Source organism: Gouania willdenowi, chromosome 10, assembly GCF_900634775.1.
Source record: "Gouania willdenowi chromosome 10, fGouWil2.1, whole genome shotgun sequence".
Classification (NCBI taxonomy): Eukaryota; Metazoa; Chordata; class Actinopteri; order Blenniiformes; family Gobiesocidae; genus Gouania; species Gouania willdenowi.
Window position 1 is genome coordinate 29,683,303 of NC_041053.1, and position 6,969 is coordinate 29,690,271.

Below are 6,969 nucleotides of genomic sequence, written 5' to 3' on the forward strand. Positions count from 1 at the left end.
GCATTTGTTAGGATGTGTATCTTCACTAACATCTTGTATGAGCAGCAGCAGCTTCTTTCACTAATCAGGCTCACTCTAAGCCTCTGATCACCCCATGTGGAGAGATGCAGCCTGGGAAATATTGTTTAGGCTTCCCAACCAATCCATGACGAGCACACGTTATTGGCAGCTGATGCCATTGGACAACCTGTTCCACCTTTACAGTATCCTGATCAGATGAAGATGTGTGTGTACTGTGCAGAAGGCCTAAAGGTGTCAAGTGGTGTGATCTGTGACACGCCATGATCTCATTTACTCAATGAAGTCATGAAAGTTTGTCCCATGGAAAGATTACCAAATTTAGATTGTCACGCTTTACTCATAAGGACGTTAAAACTGTCAATAAACAAGCATTTTAAAAAAATGAATACACACAGCACATATAAAGGTCAATCATTTATTTCTAAGTATATTTTATTTCTCAATTTGATGAGATAAAGAAATATTGATAACACTGTAGTTTGGTTATTATGACTGCAGTCTGCACTGGTTTTTAGTCTGTTGGCTGGTAAACAAGGACTGATATATTAAACTAGGGGTTCTCAACTGGTTTCACCCTGTGACCCAATTTTGCCACCGTCATTAAATCGCGACCCACATTTTTTTTAGAATTCAACCAACCAAATGTAATCTTATTAATCCATATAGTCTTTTTTAAACATAAATTTGCCTGTGCAACAAGCATCTCACAACATGCCTCTCAAAAGAAAGTTTGTTTAAAAATAAAAGACAAGTCCAACCCAACATGTGAGACATTAAGTATTTATTTATTTTTGACCAGCTGTCCGTGACCCACCAAGTACAGGTCCGTGACACACTTTTGGGTCCAGGCCCACCAGTTGAGAATTACTGAGGAAATACTGTGGTAACATAAAGCCTTTAAACTAGGGATGTCCCTATACAACTTTTTCATTTCTGATATGATGCCGATATTGCAGCCTTGTGTATCGGCCGATGCCGATATTCATCCGATATCAGCATGAATCATACATACTTTTTTATCTCTCTCTTTTCTTTAATAAAAAAAAATAATAATTACTTATTTTATAGTGTGGAATGTTAGAAAAGGTTTGATCAAGTAATGTTACTCATACAGAGAACAATAGTCAGCAACAGTAGGTATGAGAAAAACTGACCCATTTATTATTAACCAATTGATTATATAATTTTTGACCTTCAGCATAATATCTACACTATTCTACAATTGAATAAAAATAAATAAAAAATGAGTAGATCTCAGTAGATCTCAACCTGTTTTCATTATCTAAACAAAGCAACGGTGGAAATTAAAAGAAAGAAAGAAAAGTAGCAGTAAAAAATACAGCATATAAAACGAATAAAGCAAATACACAAATCAGAAATTCAGAATCCATCGTTGAATATGTGTAGGAAAACCCACAGGCAAGACATATTTGGAAACTTACATCCCTGGTGTAGAACCTGCACCGTATTCAATATTCAAATACCAAATTACAAACAAAGATCTGATACTGTAAATCTACATACATAGCAACGATTAAAATAAAGCTGTATGGAAGTTTCACTTGGTCTTTCAGGTAGTGATGCTAGTCTGGATCTGTGATTGGAAGTTGGAAACCTGTTTATGATTTGGTAAAAATGCGGGGAAATACTGTACATGTTCATGAAAGTGTTTGAAAGTAGTGATTTCAAAGTTTAAAGAATAACACAGTAAGGAATGTTAATCAAAGACGTGTTGTGATCAACATTTGGCCACTAGGTGGCACTGCAGTCACTGTGTAGAACACCTCACACACAGAATACCACGTGCTTTACCAAAATTAAAAGTCTCTCTTATTAACATTTTAGCTTTTTTTTTTAGATTCATTCATATTTGTTTAAGCAACTTTTATCAGTTAAAAAAGCAGTTTAAAGAGTTGATGTTTTTTTTTTTTTTTTTTTTTGTGAAGCGAGCTAATGCTTTGTAGAACAGTCAGAGCAGATAAAGCTCAAGGTTTTAAGTCACTGTGACTCCAGGTAAACACCCTTTGTTGTTTATTTTATAGTACGGTTACAATGTTCAAGTTACAAGTTACTGTTTTCCCGTCAACATTAAATTGTACATATTCCCTAAATTCAATGCATGCACAGGACAGATGGTGGGCTAATGTTATTTTATGACCTAAAAAAAAAAAAGAGTCCCTTTAGCTTCATATGTTCACTATGACTGACTGGGGTTTTCTCCTGATGTTCCAGTATCCTCCCAGTCCAAATATCAAATATACATATAGACAGGAAAGAGTTGAGGACAGAACTACTCATGAGTTTTGAACAGGGATAGTTGTAGTTTAATATCTTTAACTTGTTCATATAATCATATATTTAGTATTTTTCTGTGGCTTATCACTAAAACAGGGATAAGCAACAAAAATGTGATTGTCTGTTCCGAGGGTCACATTATCCACATTTATGATAGCTTGTCAAATAATGACCATCTCTCATTATTATTGTGACTTTGCCTATGTTTTCTGTCATTTTGTTTATTTTTGTCATCATTTTATGTTTTTGGAGTCAATTTTGTATAATATTGTATATCCATCTTATATATTTTTGGAGTCATTTTCTTTATGTCTTTTGTGCAATTTAGTAGGTTTTTTTCTGCAAAACCTTTGAGTAATTTTGTGTATTTATGCTGTTGTTCAGTGTATTTCTCTGTTATTTTGTGTGTTTGCTTTGGGAAGGTTTAAATGATGTAAATGTTAGATTTTATCTTAGGATTTACTCCTTGTGAAACCACAGAACACTTTTATACAACTACGTGCGTCAAATTTTTTTGCTCAAGTGCTCATATAGGATACATTAGTATAATACACTACTTTATACACTAAATCTATTAAATTATTAAAAATTCATTTTAAAACGACATGTTGAATCAAAGAGCATTCGTCACAAAGACATTTTAGTTTTAAAAATCTTGCATTTATAGTTGTTTCAAAGGCAGACTTTCTGCTGTAATAAAATAGTGAGTAGATTTATGCTCAGTGACGTCTTTCTGACACATGGAGCAGAGGTCTGTGTGCAGGCTCTATCTGGTTATGTCATTATCCCTGCCATGTCCAATCCAAATCTGCCCCCCTCAGCAAAGTAAACACATCCCAGACCCTGACCACACAATCTGCATCAGCAAACATACAAATGTACAAAGACGTTTGTGCACAAACAGAGCACAGATGCACCACATCCCTTATTACTGCTGTTATAACAGTAAATCTTCATTAGGGTGGTGTCATTCTTCAGTTTCAAATCATCTCCAGCAGGCCTTTCCACTGAATCTTCTAAAGCTTAATGTTTTAAATAGAATACTGGAAGATAATTAGGATTTTTTTAGTATTAAAATTACTCATGTTGGTCACGTGTCAAACTAAAGACCCAGGGGCCAAATAGAGTATCCAATTCGGCCCACAGGAGAAAGTAAAAACATTGTTGTAGATATCTCAGCCCTTCCAAATACACATGAATACAAATGTACAAATTTCCTCTGCTATTATTACATGATGATGGCAGTCCTTTTTTAATCTCAAATTGATGAAAAAAAAAAAAAAAACACAAAAAAAAGTAAAATCTTGAAAATGTCCTCAAGTTATCCTACAAAATTAAATAACAATTGTTTACAATATCAAGGAAATGGAAGTGAATTTAAGTTTAAGGCCACTTAATGCTTGGATATTGTTGTCTTGTATACTTTATATGGACCAGGAAGTGGAAACAAGGATCACATTAATGTAGAAATTGCTCTTTTTGCTTCCTAAAATCTGTGGCTCACTTAAGATCAAAACTGGTCTGTATTTGGCCGCTGAACTGAGTTTGACACCCCTGCAATACAGTAAGTCATGGTTTGGAGACATACAACCAGGGTCAGTATAAAGGAGGAAACCATTTAGCTACGGCTCCTGTTCGATTGTGGATGACTGTAAAAGTGCATTAATGTGTAAAGTAAGCTTTAAAAAAAATATTGCATTAAAATAAATACTTTAGAAAGAGCACAACAAAGGAATTGTTCACTGGCTTTCTTTAGCAGCAATTAAAAACAGACAAATATTTGACCAGTGTGGCTTCAGTCATATGACATATAATTATGATGTGATCTTAATTTTAGTCTTCTGGTATATTTTTTATTAAGCTTTATTGTCCTATTATATTTACTTTTGTTTTGTGTAGTTTAAATCAACTTATTTCAAAATGATTCCCCAACATTTATTCTTTTTTTGAAAAGTGCATTAAGAATCAAATGCATAATTCTTATTTTTATTGATATGGTTATGTCTTCCTCACAGAGATCTGATTGGCTCTATAATGCATGTCTGATCCAACATTACACTGTTACTTTACTGTGGACAATAAAGCCCATTACCCTATGCACGGCTTCATTATGCTTCATCATGCACTAATGATAATCCATCGTTCACTGTATGTGACTCCTCACATGCTGCTATTATTATTATATTAGCAAACAGGAAATGTGATTATACAGGAAGACATTGTTGTGTTCCCAGTGTGTGAAATCACTCAAGTTGTGCATGGAAAGGCCCTTTTTAGGCAAAATGAGGAAATGTCAGCAAAATCGCATCAATAGGAAGAGTGTGGTGGAGGTGGTGGTGGTGGGTAATCGCTATTTTGTATCGTTTTAAAAACAGGACAGGGTTTAAATAAGGTGATCCTGTACCCATGTGACTATAATGAGCGGCAAGCAGCTGCAGCTTGTACGCTGTAAGCACCCTGCAAAAAGATGACTCACAATCACAAAGATGATCAACATACATCAAAATCAAACAAGTTTTAAAATAAATTGGGAAAAAAAAATGCTAATCTGATAATTAGGTTTGTGTGACAGAGGAAAGAGTTCAATCTGTTTATGGCTCATTCAGAGTTGGTTGTTTCTCTCCCCAGCAGCCATTCACATAGTGGCCTAAAACTCTACAAGAGTCCTGCTGGTAGAAACTAAAAATAAAAGTGCAGAGTATCTGATCCCTGTGTGCTCGCCTCGCAATGTTTCCATACTGCAGTCAAACCACAGTGTATAACTAACTTTCTTCTACCAATAATACAACAGGTAACCGAGCGTCAAACATAAAATCAATGTGGTGGTCCCAGATTCATCTTGCTTTGGCGTTCTGTTTAGTTATTTGTTTGTTTGGCAGTGTTACGTCTGAGTGAGGGGGGAAATAAAAAGCGGAAGGGGGGGGTTTAGGAGGATAGGACAAAGAAGGATCAGACAGAGGCCCTCACCCCAACAGGGGACACAGCCGAGAAGCCGAGTTAGTGGCTGTGCACATTTTTGTACTTTAACTACACATTCACACAAAATAGGCAACATTTGAGTCAATTTTTCTTGACAGATTTGAACATTCAAGCATGACTTCAACCTTATATTACGAAATGTTTGGGATATGACTACCAGATGAAACACTTAACCCTCCTATTATCCTTGGGGTCAGTTTGACCTCATTTAATGTATATTGTTCAAAAAATAATAGTTGAATTTTTTTTTGCTTCACATTTCATGACTTTGCCAATTTTGATGGGTGCAATTGATTAAGCAAAAATTTGACATGATGGTATTTTTTCAATGTGCTGAACACATATTACACACATTGGTGTTCATCTGGGGTCAATTGTAAAACTGTACTGCAATCTGCACGCTCCCTCTCCCTCTTTAAAATGCCCTCTAGGAAAAGGTTTACTATCAATGAGGGAACAGCTCTTTCACAGTGAGAGTGACATAGAGGAGAAAGTGTCTGAGACTTTACAGTAAATAACCCCAAATATGTTGCAAAAAGGAGGTAAAAATAAGCAAATACATAATGTATGTTTATATAATATAGTTCATTGTGTGAGAGTCATGAATGTGCACCCCAAATTAGAAAAGATTTAGATAAAAGACTTTCAAGATACACCAACTCTAAAACTGAAAGTTTGACCTGATGGTGGCGCTGCAGGAAAGTTCATATCATCACCACAACCAATAGGGTTCATATTCTTGTGATCATTAATGTTGTCAATAAAGTTGAGAAGATTTGGATGAAAACTATTGAATGTCAAGGTTTCATTATCATGGGGTTATTTGTGTATTCAAACAAATTTGACTGTTGTTGTGTGCATCCATCAAATGGCTGAAAGGAACACTATTTCACTTTTGCGTCTGAAAATACACGGAAACGACAAATAAAGTACCTTACCTTACCTTAAACAAAGAGCCTGACACAAAAGCTGCCCAACAATTTTCTGAAAATTATTTTCTGGAGGAAAACATCCCAGAGGTCAGATTGACCCCAATGGTAAAAATGCGTTAGTAATATTTGAGGATAATAGGAGGGTTAAAGCACATTTCAATGTCACGTAAAAAACTATTTAAAACATGATTATTAGCACAAGGACTTCATATTTATCCTGGATTCTCAATTTAAGTTTTCAGCTCATTGAGTTTACAGCTTTGCTCTGATGCTCTTTATGTAAGAACTCCTCGTACAGAGACAACAGTTGGGCTTCTGAGTGGTAGAAAAACAACATCCTCCATTCAAGCCTCCAGCTGTCCATCCATGTGGCTGTGGGCCGTCATCAGTCCACCACCTCCTCGCCTTTTCCCCACATTGCAGCCTGGTGCCATCTGTTTCTCAGGCAAGAATCCACGTTTTGTAAAAGAAAATGGGATTCATCATCCAGTTCAAAAGTGCATGCACTCACATTGTTGGCATGTTTGGACGGGCACTGATCTGATTGTTCTGAGGCTATAATGTTGATCATCCTTATATGAAACAAAATGAGACGCATTGATACATTCTGAATCTGAACCAGCATGACCTCCTGCTGTAAGAGCGACTGAGGGCCATCTGTTGGATGGGCTTCAAGAAACGTCCTTCACTTTCACTCAAAATCTAGGATCACATCTACTAACGGTGCAGCTGTGGGGTAGCC